The sequence below is a fragment of the Alosa pseudoharengus genome, unplaced genomic scaffold (assembly GCF_046254945.1).
Source record: "Alosa pseudoharengus isolate Yale_2024_CS ecotype anadromous, Long Island Sound unplaced genomic scaffold, YU_APseudo_1.1 YU_APseudo_1.1_scf_14, whole genome shotgun sequence".
Taxonomy (NCBI): Eukaryota; Metazoa; Chordata; class Actinopteri; order Clupeiformes; family Clupeidae; genus Alosa; species Alosa pseudoharengus.
Genome location: NW_027468609.1, coordinates 6,844,197 through 6,862,621, shown reverse-complemented (window position 1 = coordinate 6,862,621; position 18,425 = coordinate 6,844,197). Strand labels below are relative to the sequence as shown.

General features: G+C 42.1%; 1 protein-coding gene across 4 annotated transcripts in view; it reads right to left on the bottom strand.

The window, feature by feature from the left end:
- The window catches only part of glipr2 (GLI pathogenesis-related 2), a 37,738-nt gene extending 19,569 nt beyond the window's left edge, over positions 1-18,169 (bottom strand). The window contains exons 1-2 of one of the 4 annotated variants that reach the window (XM_076283625.1): positions 18,040-18,169; positions 17,593-17,718 (exon numbers count right to left, since the gene is read on the bottom strand). The gene's annotated coding sequence lies outside the window, so the exon portion shown is untranslated. Of the gene's footprint in view, positions 1-16,638; positions 16,891-17,592; positions 17,807-18,039 lie in introns of those variants that run through there. The other 3 variants (XM_076283622.1, XM_076283623.1, XM_076283624.1) reach the window with 3 other exon arrangements.
- Between the last annotated feature and the right edge of the window lie 256 nt (positions 18,170-18,425).

Here is an 18,425-nt window from a genome sequence, read left to right as displayed (position 1 = left end):
TTGGACTAATTTTAACATCACTTTTTCCCCTTTTAAAATATATTTTCTTTTTTTTATTTGTTTATTTGTTTTGTTGTCTGTCTTGTATGTCTTGGTGTCACGGGTACGCTGGCGACTACGCCGCTCCGTCCGGCATTTTTTGTATTTGTTATTTTTTAAATGTATTTGTCTTGTCTTGATGTCATGGGTACGCTGGCGACTACGCCACTCCATCCGGCATCTTTCGTCTTGTTGTTATGTGTCTTGTTTGTGAAGCACTTTGGATTGCACTATGTGCATGTTAAATGCTAGCCTCGTGAGACCATCCTGATCTCGCGAGCTTCAGGGTTTCACTCGCAGATCAGTCTGGATACTTTCCGTTAAAGAAAATTTGGAGCAGTTCACCAAACGAACGTCCAATCAGCGTTGGCTTTGAGGCGGGTTGAGGTGTGACGCATGACATGACGGCATCCACAGAGATGAGCATAGCTATCGCGCAAGTTTTATTCAAATTAGAAAGTATTCCTGGGTAAACTGTGAAGCTATGAGTCTCAGCCATGCAGCTGGGAGGAATGAACGACACAGACATCCTCCACGGCTGATTCCAGTTCATAATGGAGGAATATACTATCTTCAGAAGTGTAGGGCCTACCGTGAAAACTTGATGGGAATTGTCGTTGATTAGGTTCATAAATTGTAAGTTAAAACATCTTAACGTTTGTCACGTTACCTAACTTAATTGTATGTTAAACGGCATTAGAAGAATACTTTGTTCATCTAATTGGTTGATTTGGCCCGTCGATAACCAACAAAGGTGGTGATAGACAGATGGTTTATCCAATCAGCTAACCAGTATGTCCGCCCCTTCCCAAAAGTTCTTCAATGAAAAGTTCCCAGATGGATATGCGGAGCAAATCCATCCGGCGGAGTCAGGTTAGTTAAATGCGCTTTATAAATAAATCTGACTTGACTTGACTTGACAAAGAGCCCATGCAGCCACCCTGTTTCGACAATCAAAGGTGACACACAGAACGGCCAGCAGACAGATAACTAGATGTACCGCAGAGCGGTACAAAATATGACCGCCGCCCAGTCCAGCACATGTTTTCCACAAAAATAAGTCACGCTGAAAGGCATATATGATTCTTGTCATGGTCTTAGCAGACATAAACGTCAAGCTTACTGTTTTCTATGTTTCTCAGCAATTGTTGTGTTAGAGTGCCATCTACTGGGCGAAATGGTCATTTTCCCGGTATGCAGAAATGTGTTCCGCCTACTTCCTGTTCTCTCACGCACGGAAAAGAAGTACGAGTTGCACGGTTGTTTTAGTGTCTCGTGAATATTCAGCTACAAGCTTACAGCATAAGTCGCTTTAAATATAATTTGGTTCCCTATGAGGGCAATGCCTGTAAGTATTATTTCGTTTGCTACATGTGTGTTAGGTAACTGTGTGACATGCAATATAAGCCATTTTAGTTCATTGATATGGTTTCTTATATCGTAATGGCGGCTAGCGTGGTTGAAACGTGGTAGCGATGAAGTGTGTTATTTACATTTGCAGTCAGTCATATTCTATGTGATTTATATTCCTAAAAAGCATAAATGAGCTGAAAGAGATGTATTTCTGTGTTACAGTTTTTACAAAATTAATAAAGAAATGGGAGAAACTGAACAAAGGATCAAGCTGCATCGACGTTCTTTGTATCCTATAGCCTAATGTTTAACTTGCTGGATAACTAATGAGCTAAAGTTAGTGAGGCCAGTACAATTCTAACTGTCTCACTGTATTGCATTATGCACACTCAATTCTCACTGGTATCTGCTAGACAACAAACATGATTAGTTCATAGATTAGTTCATGATTAGTTCATGAAAACATGATTAGTTCATAGATTTCACATGTAAAATACATTTTATACAACCCCACCCCCATCTTGCCTGTTCATAATTCTGAGAAATTCTTGAATTGTGTGCATGTGTGCGTGTACATGTTTATGTTTATGTGTGTGTGGGTGTGTGTGCGTGCATGTGCTTGTGTGTTTGCCTGTTTATGTGCCTGTGTGTGTGCATGTGCATGCATGTGTATATATGTCTACTGTGTGAGTATGTGTCATACATAGGATTACTGTGAATGTTTGTGTGTGCGTGTGTATCTGTTTATGCACATGTGTGCATATGGAATGGGTTTACATGACCCCTGGAGGCAAACATACGCAAAAAATTGGTCATCCTAGGCCCTACGGTTCTCAAGATATTCACAGAAAACTGTATCTGCCCTACACTCCTTTCGGGGGGTCCAGTCCAGCGGGGGGGCAACAGATCAAAACGAAAAGCGATGGTTCCATGCTATCCATGTGGGGTTACATGCCCACCAAGTTTCGTGTACCCCAGTCTTTCAGTGTCCCGGGAATCCTTGTTGGTGTACGGTCACTAAATGTACACATAAATTATTTTATTGTAAGGCCCCCCATGAACAAAAGTCCACGAAACTTGGCATGCATTCGGAGGGTGTCATAATGATCATACACTTTCAATTTTGTGCAGTTTTGACCATGTCAGCCAGAGATATTGTGATGAAAACAGCTAATGTTTTGCTTTTTAATTTTTAACTAGGTGGCGCTATACATGAAATAAGTGGTAATGGGATAGGTTGACATGCCCCCTTAAGACCAACATACAAAAAAAAGGTGGACCTCCTAGGCCCTACGGTTCTCGAGATATTCACAGAAAACTGTCTCCGGCCACCTACAGGCCAGTTGGTGTATAGTCAAGTCAAGTCAGTTTTATTTGTATAGCGCATTTAACGCGCACAGAGTGCAACCCAAAGCGCTCCACATATAAGACATTCCCAATGACACATAGACTAACAAAGACAATAGCGGACGGAGCGGCGTAGTCGCCAGCGTACCCGTGACACCAGACAGAACTACATTTAAGAAATAACAAACGCAAAAGATGCCGGACGGAGCGGCGTAGTCGCCAGTGTACCCGTGACACCAAGACATACAAGACAGACAACAAACAAATTAATAAATAAAAATTAAAAATAAAAATTAGTCCAATTTTCAACCGGCTGAAAATGTCCAAGGGCAATGATGACTCCCGTGAAACTGCGCACAGCTTTCTCCACAACCGATGCATGCAATGCCAACAAAGTTCTTCATCTCACTGGCAGTCTGGAGATAACGTGAACGTTAGGCCTTGTTAGTCTGGAGATCACTGGAAGCATAACAGTCCGAAGTCATGGGCGATCTTGTAGATCAGCAACTCGGTGGACTTTTAACAGCGACCGTAGTTGGTCCGTAATTGAGTGTCCCAGTGACGCTACTTCCGTTTGCCTCCATGGGACCTATCTTTCAAAAAAATTTGAACGCCAGTCTATGGCGAAAAAGAAATTATTTTCTGGTCCCGGTTGACTTGTGCTTTGAATTACCCATATGATGTTTGTCAATTTTAAAGAAAATTTTTCATGTAAAGACATTTTGTTTCATAACTATTGAATTACAACATTGTGAAAGATCGTAATTCCAACGACTACAAACCCATCAGTCGTGCTAGTGACGTTAGTTCATTCACAGCCACACTAGATTGTACAAGCATACCAGCAACAGGTCTTAATTGGGCTTTCCTTGCCGATGAAAATACAATGAGTCAGAGGATTAAACACATCAGGTAAGTTGTATTCGTCCATAGACTGTACATTAGATACTGTTAAGTGACATAGCAGGCAGCAAGATGCAACCGTTAACTAGCATAACAGCTAATCTTATCGTTGAATTACGTTGGTGACGTACATCGTTCGAGACGAGAGATGTAGTCCACTGAGCGGATTCGCACAAAACCAACCTAACTTTTGAAGTCTATCGAACAACAGTACTTTCTTGACGTGAAAAATTATCTTTTAAATTCACACACATCATATGTGAAATTCGTGGCACAATTCAAACTGGACCAAAAAATAATTGTTATCTCTCCATTAACTCCCGTTCATAATTTTTTGAAAGATAGGTCCCATGGACCGGAAGTAGAAGGGGCGGGACTTCACCACTCTATGCAGAGTCATTCAACGTTAAAGGAACACGCCACCCAAAATCAGTAGTGATATATGTTCTTACCGTAACTTTCACGAGTTGAGTCGTACCTCTCCCGCGTCGGTAGGTGCACTCAAACGCTCTGTCGCGCGGCGCGAATGTGTTAGCATGTTGCTATGCTAGCGGGCTCTGCCGTGGCCGTAGAGAGAGGCACATAGCAGTATTCAAACACCTCCACGTTTTACCTACTTAAATACAGTTGCAGGAGTAGTTGATGAAAAATGTTAGGGCACACAACATGAAACGTGACGATTTTCCAAGCGAATAAACATGAGAACTACAATGTGTGGCGCAATAGCACTTGGGAGTACTTCGACCTAGCGTGGTAATATTATTAACACCTAATTGTAGATCCTATCCACCACAGAGTTTAGAATCCATGCTGGATCGACCCTCAGCCTCTCCCTCCCCTCTGAGCGAGAGAGGCACACACACTAGAGGTGGTGGCTGGTTGTTTTAATGTAGGCTATATGGGTGATGCAGCGCTGCTGACGTGAGGCTAGAAAGCCCTTGCCTGTTCTAGAAAGACTGATCTAATGCAGCAAATATATTAAAAGGCAAAAGTCGTACATTGGCTAGGCCTATCCCCAGAATATCAGCAGCAAACTCAGTCTCTGTCGCGCAAAACAGTCTCCAAATAAAACGCACATCGGCCTGTTGCCTATTCTGCCAGCTTGTGACAATATATCGTCCAAAATGCTTGATTGCATTGCATTCTCCACATTTTTAGCTACATTTTCATGTACCACATCAGCATTTTTGTTCAGTGAATCTTTTGTAAATTGCTTTACAATTACCGTCGGGCCTCTAGGCCTATTGCCTGGCTTGCCTCAGCTTCGGTCACGTCCTTTTACAATTTTATCATTGTAATAAAAAACGCAATTTGCCACATCATTTCAGCATGCTCCTGGCCTACTAATTAATGCCTACTGTACTTTATTTTTTGCAAAAAAATTCACTCATTCATTCACATTATAGGCTACTTTACACACTGTTATGTCAGGTTGACTGACAAGCCTGTTCTGAAGACTCCCATTCATTTTGACTGCACGAGCGCGTCTTTTTCAGACAGACATCGCAATTAATTTTATAGCAGGCCATCGGACAAATATGACGCCTCGATATTAAAGAAACTCCGACTCCATTCATTCTGAAAGTCCACCGCACAACAATGCAACGTGCATGTTCACATTTTTAGTAACAACCGCCAAACTTGCTTGCTTGCCTTACACATCTAAGTTTTCCGACTATTTTTCTTACCTTCTTTTTCCGCTGTGGATGTTAGTGAGTTTGTAGAAGTTTTAGCTCTTACGTTCTGAACATCTCGCACTGCCATCGCCCGATGTCATTTCTTAGTCATATCACTCTCTGTCTCTTTTAAATGCCTATTCCCTGAATGGTAGGCTACAACTATGTGTTTTATATATAGGCTAATATCTAAACAAAATAACCCAGGCAGTCTCATCTAGGATATAACACAGGTTGAAGTTGGTTCTATTTAGGGAGGTGAACATCTGTAGATGACTCAGAAATGACATCGGAAGACAAGGAGTGAATATGGCAAGAGGCAAGCCGAAGTCTGCTGACAAGGGCCCGACGGTAATTGTAAAGCAATTTACAAAAGATTCACTGAACAAAAATGCTGATGTGGTACATGAAAATGTAGCTAAAAATGTGGAGAATGCAATGCAATCAAGCATTTTGGACGATATATTGTCACAAGCTGGCAGAATAGGCAACAGGCCGATGTGCGTTTTATTTGGAGACTGTTTTGCGCGACAGAGACTGAGTTTGCTGCTGATATTCTGGGGATAGGCCTAGCCAATGTACGACTTTTGCCTTTTAATATATTTGCTGCATTAGATCAGTCTTTCTAGAACAGGCAAGGGCTTTCTAGCCTCACGTCAGCAGCGCTGCATCACCCATATAGCCTACATTAAAACAACCAGCCACCACCTCTAGTGTGTGTGCCTCTCTCGCTCAGAGGGGAGGGAGAGGCTGAGGGTCGATCCAGCATGGATTCTAAACTCTGTGGTGGATAGGATCTACAATTAGGTGTTAATAATATTACCACGCTAGGTCGAAGTACTCCCAAGTGCTATTGCGCCACACATTGTAGTTCTCATGTTTATTCGCTTGGAAAATCGTCACGTTTCATGTTGTGTGCCCTAACATTTTTCATCAACTACTTGTGCAACTGTATTTAAGTAGGTAAAACGTGGAGGTGTTTGAATACTGCTATGTGCCTCTCTCTACGGCCACGGCAGAGCCCGCTAGCATAGCAACATGCTAACACATTCGCGCCGCGCGACAGATCGTTTGAGTGCACCTACCGACGCGGGAGAGGTACGACTCAACTCGTGAAAGTTACGGTAAGAACATATATCACTACTGATTTTGGGTGGCGTGTTCCTTTAACGTTAGTCTGCTCAATCCAGACTCCAGGCAGTTGGCATGGCAGCTCACTGGTCAGAAACAGCTCGGCGGCCTCGGCAGATCTTTCGCAGAGTAGCTCCAGCTGCTGTCCCGAGAAATCCCCTCGACCATACAGTGAAGTGCAGCACCGGCTCACAGATGGATGGGAAGGATGTATCGTAACAACCCCAATTATCACCACTTTTGTTCAGAAATTCTAAAACAACGATGTTTTTTAACACTTCAAAATAACATTTACTAAATGAACCTTACATTTTTCAGTAGCCATAGATGTGTAGATTTGAACAAAGTCTGGTTTGGTTCTTAACGGGAGCATTTACTGCCTGAAATATCCGATTTTGTTTACCACGCTCGGAGTTATAGTGCTGGCCTGATGGGTCGCCTATTTACACCATTTCAACGGCACATGAACGGTTAGACCAGGGGTCGGCAACCCGCGGCTCTAGAGCCGCATGCGGCTCTTTAGCGCCGCCCTAGTGGCTCCCTGAAGCTTTTTCAAAAATGGGGGAGAGAAATATATTTTTTGTGTAGAATAAATATTAATAAATGTGTAGAATAAATATTAATAAATATTAAATTTAAACATTTCTGTCAACGAAGATTTACGTCATAGCCTGCGACACACTATCAGTATTCTATCAGTAAGGCGGGATGCCAGGCAGGTGGCTGTTGTAAACAAACCGGCGGCTGTGTGATGGGCCATGGATCCCAAAGGGAAAAAGAGAAAATAACTGAGGAGAACAGAGGATTCAACGTTTCTTGGACCGAATCATTTGCATTCATTGCCAATGCGGAAGGATTGCCTGAATGTTTGCTCTGTAGCGAGAAGTTGTCAAATAACAAAAAGAGCAATGTGGAAAGACATTTTCAGGGAAGGCATTTGCAGCCGAGTACCCAGCTGGGGGTGAGAGAAAAAGTGTGATTGCATTACTTCTGGAGAAGTAAGTAATAATCTTAGAGGAGCGCAAAAATAAATTTAAGAAGTGGATTGCATCTCCAAACTCCACTACTGCTGCAAGTTTTGTTGCAACCCGGGAGATAATAAAACGTGGCAAACCGTTCACAGATGGTGACTACATGAAGGAGTCATTTATCAACATATCAGAACAACTATTTGCAGACTTCAAAAACAAAACTGAGATAATACAAAAAATTAAAGACATGCCGCTCTCCGCTAAGACAGTGAAGGAAAGGGCTATTAAAATGGCAGGCAACATCACCTATCAGCAAATCAAGGACATTAATTCAGCGCCAGCATACTCGATTGCCTGTGATGAGTCCTGTGATGTGGTCGATATTGAACAGACTGCGCTTTTTAATGCAGGTATGTGAACTCCGATGGGCCGCAAGAAGAAATTATCCAATTAATACCACTGAAAGGCCAAACACGGGGGGAGGACATATGTGAGGCTGTGCTGAAGTGTTTAAATGACAGTGGGATAACATACATACAGCATGTGTTGCCTTCAATATAAGGCTTCTATAAGGCTTTTATTTTTTTGCGGCTCCAGACATATTTGTTTTTTGTTTTTTTGGTCCAATATGGCTCTTTCAACATTTTGGGTTGCCGACCCCTGGGTTAGACCGAGAATTCTCGTCATGAAATTAAAATTCCACTGGAGCTCCAAGCGGTTGTGTACATGCAGCCTTAGGGACCGTTCGTTATTTATAAACGGGATCACCGGAGGGATTTTGAGTGCTTCGATCAAAAGTTGCATGACCCTCCCCTACCTGCAATATAATTTTCAACGACCCTCCAGCAGCATTTTCAAAAATGACATGACCCTCCCCGGCCAATTGTCGACGTGTTCCACCCACGCTCTTACACGCTATGGTAACACATCATCATATATGCTACCGTCCTAAAATCAACCTCTGCTTTCTGATCTTATACATCTCACTTCAGCAAGATGGTGGCCATTTCAGTAGATTTACTCCCTAACATTGTTGTGGAAACACAATAAGCATGGAAACTAAATGCACACTTCCTGCAACTGCATTAGCCTACTTGAAAAGTTACTCCTCTAGTAAGTATTCACATGAAATAAAACAATAAAGCATTGAGACCATTCAACAAAGCACACTGGGTAATAACTAATTCAACACATGAACTTCTATGGACTCGTCTCTAGGCTTCCTCAGTCATTGTAAAGCTGCCGAAGCTGAACATTATCCAAAACTCAATTTCTCAGACGAGCGTCAATTTGGGAGCTTACTAGTTGGGTCATCTATGGCAGTTCCGTAACCGTGGAGAGCGAAGGTTAGTTTCTCACTGGATTTGTCATCTATAAAGGTTAAAGAAAAAAATTAGCCGGGGTGCCCCTCACAAAAATGTGGGGAAATTTTGTGAGAGCCCTATATCCAAAATGGCTGCCATCAGCTAAGCTGGAAATTAACTTTTTAACGGTTTTTCCCACAGTGCGGCATAATACATGGTTTCTGAGACTATTTGGGTCAAAAAAATAATAAATTATGTAGATTTATTGATTTCACCTATTATTGACCTTCTTATTCAAGATGGCCGCCGATTTTTGGCTCTTTAAATGTCAATATTTCAAAATCGTCATAGAGCCTTAATATTAGGCTCAAATGGAAATTCTGCTCATACTGAGTTCAGTTATAGACAGCAAAATTACAACATACACATAGGTCATCAGATGTCTGTCATTTTTTAAAATTATTTATTTATTATGATTTATTTATTAAATTAACTGAAAAGACTCTCCATCTGAATCTGTTGAATCTCCACACTGACTCCTCTCATCATCAATGCTACTCTCATCTGAGCAGTCATGAGGTGTGAGCTGCTGGGGCAAGGCGGGAAGGGGGGTGGGACTCACTGGTCGACACTTTCCGTTCACTAGTTCCCAGCCGTGACCAATGCAGGGCCGGTGGAAGGCATGGGCATTCTGGGCAATTGCCCTGGGCGCCAAACTACCAGGGGCACCACAGCGTGGACAGCTATAGGCTACAACATTGAAAACACATTAATTGTCCAATAATGACATAGACGGTTTAAATGCGGGAGCAGTAACTTAAGTTGTTAATGTCACTGAATCAGGGGAGCAATGAGCTCGTTTCCCCGCAATAAGATGGTCCTATCGCGGGGTGATATGAGACAGCAACACTCGAAGTGCGTTCCTAATGTCACGTATGCACACCTAACAGACGGCATCATATTAAATAGGCAGTCCGATTTCTGTATAATAGCCTGTAATAATAATATGTTTATGTTACGTGAAAGCCTAATCTAATTGTAGGCTACCATTTCTTCCGTGAGGCAACATTTTTATTTTATTTTTCCTTGCGGTCCAGTAGCGCTGGAAAGTAGCAACGTTGAGCTCCCCAACATTGATACCAGCCCCAATCTGCACGCTGCAGCCAGGGGCTTCTGCGAAGGTAGCACACATTCGAAAGTGGCACACAGTCTATGAACAGAGGGGCGACATATTCCTATTTCGCCCCAGGACGCAGGATTGCCTTCTGCCGGCCCTGGACCAATGTAAGAAGGATGCTCCTGCAGGTTGTAATGGAGCTGGCAATATGTAAGGTAGTTTGTCCTTTCCATTTGAAGATTCAAAGAGTCATCATCAGGTGGGACACGGATTGTACACTTATTCTTCAGTTTGTGTCATTTGGAAACTCTGGCCTGCCCGCAGCTCACATCTGCACTCTCAGCATAAATGGCGGAGAGGACAAATGCCTTCATATCCACTCCGACTTCATGTTTTAATTCCAGACTCTCACCCACTCGTCCCAGGAGCTCTCTTGCCTCAGAATTGATCTTCACCTTCTCCAACACCTTCTTCTTCCCATGCCCATAGAACCCTGAGGTGTGGACACTGCCAGTATGATGATATCTGCAACCTCTTCCTAGAGCATGGCACGGCAGATGATAGCCTTGTGGACATGGGGCTGATCTGTCCGAAGACAGGTTCCCTGGTGCTGCTGAATTCAACCAACTCATGGTTAATTCCGAAAACAAGGTCAGACTACAGCAACTTGTAAAGGAACAGCTGAAAAGACAAGTGGGTCAGGTGCAGGGTGACATCATATACTGCAAGGGATAAATGTCAACCAACCTATATCCTACATCATCGATTACTGGTAGTGACCACACCTCAATATGGGCATGGGAAGAAGAAGGGGTTGGAGAAGGTGAAGATCAATTCTGAGGCAAGAGAGCTCCTGGGACGAGTGGGTGAGAGTCTGGAATTAAAACATGAAGTCGGAGTGGATATGAAGGCATTTGTCCTCTCCGCCATTTATGCTGAGAGTGCAGATGTGAGCTGCGGGCAGGCCAGCGTTTCCAAATGACACAAACTGAAGAATAAGTGTACAATCCGTGTCCCACCTGATGATGACTCTTTGAATCTTCATATGGAAAGGACAAACTACCTTACACATTGCCAGCTCCATTACAACCTGCAAGAGCATCCTTCTTCCATTGGTCACGGCTGGGAACTAGTGAATGAAAAGTGTCGACCAGTGCGTCCCACCCCCCTTGCCCCAGCAGCTCACACCTCATGACTGCTCAGATGAGAGTAGCATTAATGATGAGAGGAGTCAGTGTGGAGATTCAACAGATTCAGATGGAGAGTCTTTTCAGTTAATTCAATAAATAAATCATAATAAATAAATAATTTTAAAAAATTACATCTAATGACCTATGTGTATGTTGTAATTGTACTGTCCATAACTGAACTTGGTATTAGCAGAGCTTCCATTTGAGCCTAATATTAAGGCTCTATATGACTATTTTGAAAAATTGATATTTAAAGAGCCAAAAATTGGCGGCCATCTTGAATTTGAAGGTCAAAAATAGGTCAAATCAATAAGTCTACATCATTTATGTATTTCTTGACCCAAATAGTGTCAGAAACAATGTATTATGCAGCACTGTGGGCAAAACCATTAAAAAGTTAATTTCCAGCTTGGCTGTCGGCAGCCATGTTGGATATAGGGCTCTCAATAAATTTCCCCACATTTTTGTGAGGGGCACCCCGGCTAATTTTTTTCTTTTACCTTTATAGATGACAAATCCAGTGAGAAACGAACCTTCGCTCTCCACGGTCACGGAACTGCTATATATGACCCAACTATACACTCCTTCCTTCTCAAATGACTTGAAAAGGCCGTTTGCACAATTTCACAAATAATCACAGGGACCGAAAAATACCTAACATGCCAATTTTTTCCGGGTTTATCATTTTAACGTTTCCCTGCTGTCTTGCCGTTTTAATATTTTCCCGTAGAATATCCCATATTACTGTAATACTCATAACATTAGTCCTGCATTCTGGCCTGTCTCTGTGTTGTCCTGTTGTTACCCCTTGCCCTTCCAGTGAAACAGATGTATTCAAATCATCGTTTTGCTTGCTTGAATGCGAACTTAGAGTGATGTTAACCTAGGCCTATTTAAGTTAACGACGTGGTTGTCGTGAGAGCAAGATTCATTAGCGCTTGCGGTGTTCAGCCATAGGCCATGCCTACGTGCGCACCTGCCAGGCTACTCAGCTAGACAAAGAATTCCCCCTGTATATTCACTCCAAGTTGGCCTACCATAACTTACCAACTACACTGTAGACCATAAACTGGCTATTTACATGACCAAATGTATTTGTTCAACTTTATGAAGCAGAATTACGCACTGCTACTTGGAACGTAGGCCTAACACATTTTTGTTGGCAGGAGAGAGGATGACAGCGATTAACAAATTGCACTTGTTGCTGGTTACCAATAAATACTATATATTTTTTGCAAACAACAAAAACAGAAAGGATGGAGACAGCAAAGCTAGAGATGCGCAGGAACAAGGTCAATTGGTAGAAATGCTTGTCAAAACGTTAGGAGCTGCATGTGTGGATGAATGAAGCACAAGTATGCTTTGTGTTAAGCATGCACACTGTTTAAAGTTAGGCTACACGGTAAACCACAAGTAAGCCAAAGTTAAATTTAGCTTTTTTAGGGCTGGATAAAGTTGACCAAATGGATATAGGCTTTTAGGCGTGAATAAAGTAGGCTACTTTGTTGCTCCAACTCTTCCAACGTTAATGGGGACGAATGTTGACATTTTCCGTATTTTGCGTGAGAAACCCGGGAAATCTCCCTTATTTTCATTGTTCAATGTTGACAGAGCTATGGAACGAAAGAGAACGTTATATGGCGACAGAAATCAACAATCAAACAAGCCACTTTGATTTTTTGCTGTTTTCATTAATACAAAAGATGGGTGACCCTCCCTCCTAGACAAAAAAAAGTTAGGTGACCCTCCCCTCAACAAAGAATAAAAAGACATGACCCTCCCCTATTTTCCTCCGGTGAACCCGTTTATAAATAACGAACGGTCCCTTACAACACTGTTTACAGCTCTTCGAGTCACGGTAAAATGTAATTTTTGGTACATAGCTAATTTAGATACACCTATGGTGTGGGTGGTTGCGTTTCTTTAGGAGTCTGCTGTCTTGGTTTGTATAGAAATGGATATTAAGTGACACATACACGCAAGACGGTGGAAATACGGGACCGTAATAGGGGGAGTTCTGATAAGAGGCCCAGGGCAAAAGCTAGCCATAGCAAGCTCCCAATGGACAGACGTTAACATCAGCCGACTTGAAAGCAGTAAAAAGGACTAAGAGAATAACAGGAAAACTATAAAAAAATAACGTAAATAAAGACAAAAAACATTTAACTAGACAAATCAATACAAAAAATAAACGTGACATTACATAAAATTACGAACATTACATAAAAACAAACAAAAACATGATGCCAGACGGAGCGGCGTGTCTCGCCAGCATCCCTGTAATCTAGCAACTAAGTATATAGTATATATATATACTATAGTAACATAAATTAATTTATTGCGTGGCCCCCCATGAACGGAATTCCACGAAACTTGGCGTGCATTCAGAAGGTGTCATAATGATCCTACACTTCCAATTTTGTGAAGTTTTGACTATGTTAGGTCACAGATACCTGCGACACAACACCTTACAACACCTCATTTTTACCTTTTTGTGTTTAACTAGGTGGCGCTATACATGAAATGAGTGGTTATGGAATGGGTTGACATGGCCCTTTGAGATCAACATACAAAAAAAAATGGTCCTCCTAAACCCTACGGTCAGGTCCGGAGTGGGGCCACTTTTCAGCCCGGGAGTTTCAGGCCCAAGACCGGCCCACTTTTTTAGTGGTGGTGGAAATTGGATAAATAAGGCAACATTTCAGCTCTTACTATCCTGTAGTTTTTATTATAGGCTAATATTCCACTATTCCACAAGGATAGGTTGATAAGTTAACAAAAACAGGAAGGAAGAAATAAAGCATTTGAAATGTATCCCACAATTCCACTAAGAGGCATATTGAACTACTGTATTGTTTACATGTTTTTTCTGCATGGGTCAGCTATCATGTTGTTGTTTGGTGATTTGCTCCTTTACTACACCCACGTCTGAGCAAACAAGCCATATAGGTTGATCATGTAGCCTACTGCTGTCATAGCCTACTGTTCTTTCTTCCATAAAATAACTTTAATTCATATGGTTAACTCTATTAGTCCCTATAGTCATAGTTCATTTCGGGCTCATCATTTTCAGCGGGGGACTGGCTGATCTGCTAACCTGACTCCGCCAGATGGATTTGCTCCGCATATCCATCTGGGAACTTTTCATTGAAGAACTTTTGGGAAGGGGCGGACATACTGGTTAGCTGATTGGATAAACCATCTGTCTATCACCACCTTTGTTGGTTATCGACGGGCCAAATCAACCAATTAGATGAACAAAGTATTCTTCTAATGCCGTTTAACATACAATTAAGTTAGGTAACGTGACAAACGTTAAGATGTTTTAACTTACCATTTATGAACCTAATCAACGACAATTCCCATCAAGTTTTCACGGTAGGCCCTACACTTCTGAAGATAGTAGGCCTAGGCCTATATTCCTCCATTATGAACTGGAATCAGCCGTGGAGGATGTCTGTGTTGTTCATTCCTCCCAGCTGCATGGCTGAGACTCATAGCTTCACAGTTTACCCAGGAATACTTTCTAATTTGAATAAAACTTGCTCTGTGGATGCCGTCATGTTGTTCGTTGCGTCACACTTCAACCCGCCTCAAAGCCAACGCTGATTGGACGTTCGTTTGGTGAACTGCTCCAAATTTTCTTTAACGGAAAGTATCCAGACTGATCTGCGAGTGAAACCCTGAAGCTCGCGAGATCAGGATGGTCTCACGAGGCTACTGATCTGCTGCTCAGGCTACTTTTGTTTTTAGGCCTATAGGCTACTGCATACACAGATCAAGCTTGATTTTTGTTATCAATATTTGCATAATATTTGCAAAGTCTATGAATAGCCATATTGGATGATACCAAAATGCTAATATTTTATTTCATTTAATATGTTACTTGCGAATAGGTTGACAACGCTACAACGTCCAGTAGGTTATTAGCCCAATTACGGCGTTATAATCATAGCTATATCTCTTTACCAGTTGCCACTTATGTCTGTCCTCTTCAAAAAAAATTGGAATCATGGCACATTTGGCAGCATTTCCATCCAATACTTTTCGTCTTTTTTACCTGGCCTTTTCAGTCCCTCATGGCATCTTTCTACCGATTCTCCCGATTACCCACTCCGGGCCTGCCTACGGTTCTCGAGATATTCACAGAAAACTGTGTCTGCCCTACCCTCCTTTCGGGGGTCCAGTCCAGTGGGGGGGCTACAGATCAAAATGAAAACAGGAGGTTCCATGCTATCCATGTTGGGTTACTTGCCCACCAAGTTTCGTGTACCCCGGTCTTACAGTGTCCCGGGAATCGTGTGCCGCTTCGCTGCGCGGCGGTCATAATTACGTCCCCAACTCATCTAAAATGTGGTGTCTTGAAATACTTTGGGTTCTACACCATAGATGTAAAGTGACCGTTAAATATAATGTTAAAGAATGTATCTGTGGATTGTGGCTTTAATCGGTCGAAGTTGACTCCATGTCGTGGTGTCTCACGTAACTCAAAAAAATTACGTAACTCTGTAAAAATTACGCAATTCTCGTCACGCGCTCACCAGTGCCGCGTGCGCGGGACGCAGATGCGGGAACCTACCATAGGCTTAAGACGGCAGATAAACCAAACAACGTTTTATAACTGACAGCATCAGGGATGAACACCCACACACACCCACACACACCCACACCCACACAGACACGTGGATGTAAAATCAAGATCAAATCTTACACTGCACACCTAACAGGAACGTGAAATACTCTCATGTCGGAAGACACAAGGGCACTTATAAACAAGGACATCATGAAGGCACACATTTGTATGACTTCTCATTCAATTCAGAGTACTTTGTTATACAGAAAGTCATGGCTGTCTATTCCATGCAGGCCCCTCATCCCCTGTCTGACAGGTATTCATTTAAAAGCTCATCCCTGAGTTGGTGTGTCTCACTGCAGACATTTCACTGTCTCTGTCTGTGGTGGTGCCCAACTGTTAATGGGAAATAATACATTTTCTTAATTTCCCTGCATAACATTTCTAAACGTGGAATGTGAATATATTCTTTTTCCCTTGTACGCCCTAATTGGTAAAAGTACTCAATGCATTTTTACAGACAACAGCACATGGAAATACAGCTCAGCGCCACATGATTTTCTGAACACTCATGAATTCAAAAATATATTCAATAGAAAATATGAGAATTGAATGAGTGGTGATCCAGAGCAACAGGCTGGAATTCACATGCTTTCATTTGGATTTAAACTATCAAATGTATTATGCAGAACACTGTTGTCTGGGGATGGCAGTTTGCTAAGTAACCCTTTATTGACCAGACCACTAATGATCTCATTACAGTGGACCAGCACTGAGACATACAGACGCCTTCACTAAATTGTAAGACCATAAGATTTTCATGGGTGGTCTCTATTTTGAGATGGATGATCTCTATTTTGCATGAAATAACAATGCTGGCAAACATAACAATCAGTATGTACATAGAACGCAATATATAAAATAACACTACGATGAAAAGTCTATCATACTTGTGTATACATGTTAAGAACCTAGAAATGTCAACATGACCAGAGACTGCACTTCCTGATAATATTTTGGCTATACAAACTCACCTCAATTACTTGCAGTGACATCTTTGTAAATACTTGTTGGAGAAGGTATAATTACATTCACCTCTTGCCACACCTGTCTGGGTGCATAGCTATTTTGCTTTTGTTTTGCTTTTGTTGATGTGGAAATATGAAATATGTGAAATATTCCAAATATGTGTGACCAGCTGTTGCATAATAATGCCCACTGCTGTCAGTGATGCAGCCAGAGAGCAAGAGGCTCAGCAAGACACCAGATAAGGGCCAGGTCAGCATCAACCTATCAAGCTAATCACTTACTGTGAAATACATATGAAACCATGATCAGGTACAGTTAAGGGGTTAGCTTCATGTTGTTTGTTAACCTCAGTGTCCTGAACACGGAAAAAAAAACTATTTTGGATTACAGAGACTGTTGGGCAACACTCAAACTAGTTTTTTCGTATCCTGTTTCAGACGCAATATCCTCATATTTCACTTCCACATAGCAGTTTGTACAGCAACAGCACAACAAAACAACAACTTGGCTGTCCTGAATGCCAACACCTTGAAGAGATGATTTTACTTCATCACATCTCTGAGTCGATGTGGAGCTCAAAGGGAAATCTAGGAACTTCAACATCACTTACAGTATATCATCATCATAAATGCCATTATTTTTCAGAGAAGGACCTTGACACCTCTAAATGAAGTGACTGAATCTGCCTCAATCTCAAGCATGCGGATGCGGTGTCAAACACGGTCACATGATTTTGCCCAAAAATGTTAGCACCTGCCAATACACACTCACAATCTGGCCATCATTACCACTGTGTCCAGTTCTGCCACTGACATAAGAGAGAGTACTGAGTAGAGTGTACAATTAATTTCATATTGATCTGACAATAAAAGATGACTAAAGATGAAATATGAGAGAGAATATGAAGCACAGAGGACAGGAAGTCCATGAAGGCATTAGTTTGTTAGTTTGTTATGTACCTGTATGTGTTTCCACTGCTGCACTTGCCCTGTGGTTCTGTCTTGCTGTTTGCTCCTTTCTTCTATCTGGGACCGACGGTTGCTGAACTGAAACCACTGTTCAATGAATCTTAAACGAGGTTCCCCCTGTGGTTAGATAGGAAGTCAAACAAGAGGTGACACATACACGCGCGTGCACACACACACACACACACCCACCCACACCCACACACACACACACACACACACACACACACACACACACACACACACACACACACACACACAGAGACACACACACACAGAGACACATACACACCACACACACACACACAAAACATGCAAAAAGACAGACACATAAATGAAAATCATGCATCATATTTATATATGGCACACCCATCAGCATACCATGGTTTTGGTGCCCTAAGGGAGAAACAGAAGAATTGTGTAAGAGACTCAGGTTCTGACCTGCAGGTTGATCTGTTTCCTCGGAGCTTTCGCTCTGCAGCTGCTCTGAGCGTTCTGCTCTCGAGGCACCTTATAGGCTGTTGTATTGACTTCCTCCTCCTCACCCCGTCAGCTCTTCTGTGCATCACCAGAAATCTTGTCATCTTGTATCGTCATAGATACCACTGGCCAAATACACAGCCCTGCACAAAAGCCTGTTTCAGAATCCTTCCCTTTTCAGCATGTTATCTCAGAATACTGACCAAATATGCAAATAGTGTGGATGCAACTAGTGCCCTTATAAAAAAATAACTGCATTACTTCAAGTATCAAAACTGCAGTTTTTGAGGAAATATTTGCAGTTCCTATGCAGGAAATACAGTATTTTGGACACAAAATAATTGCAA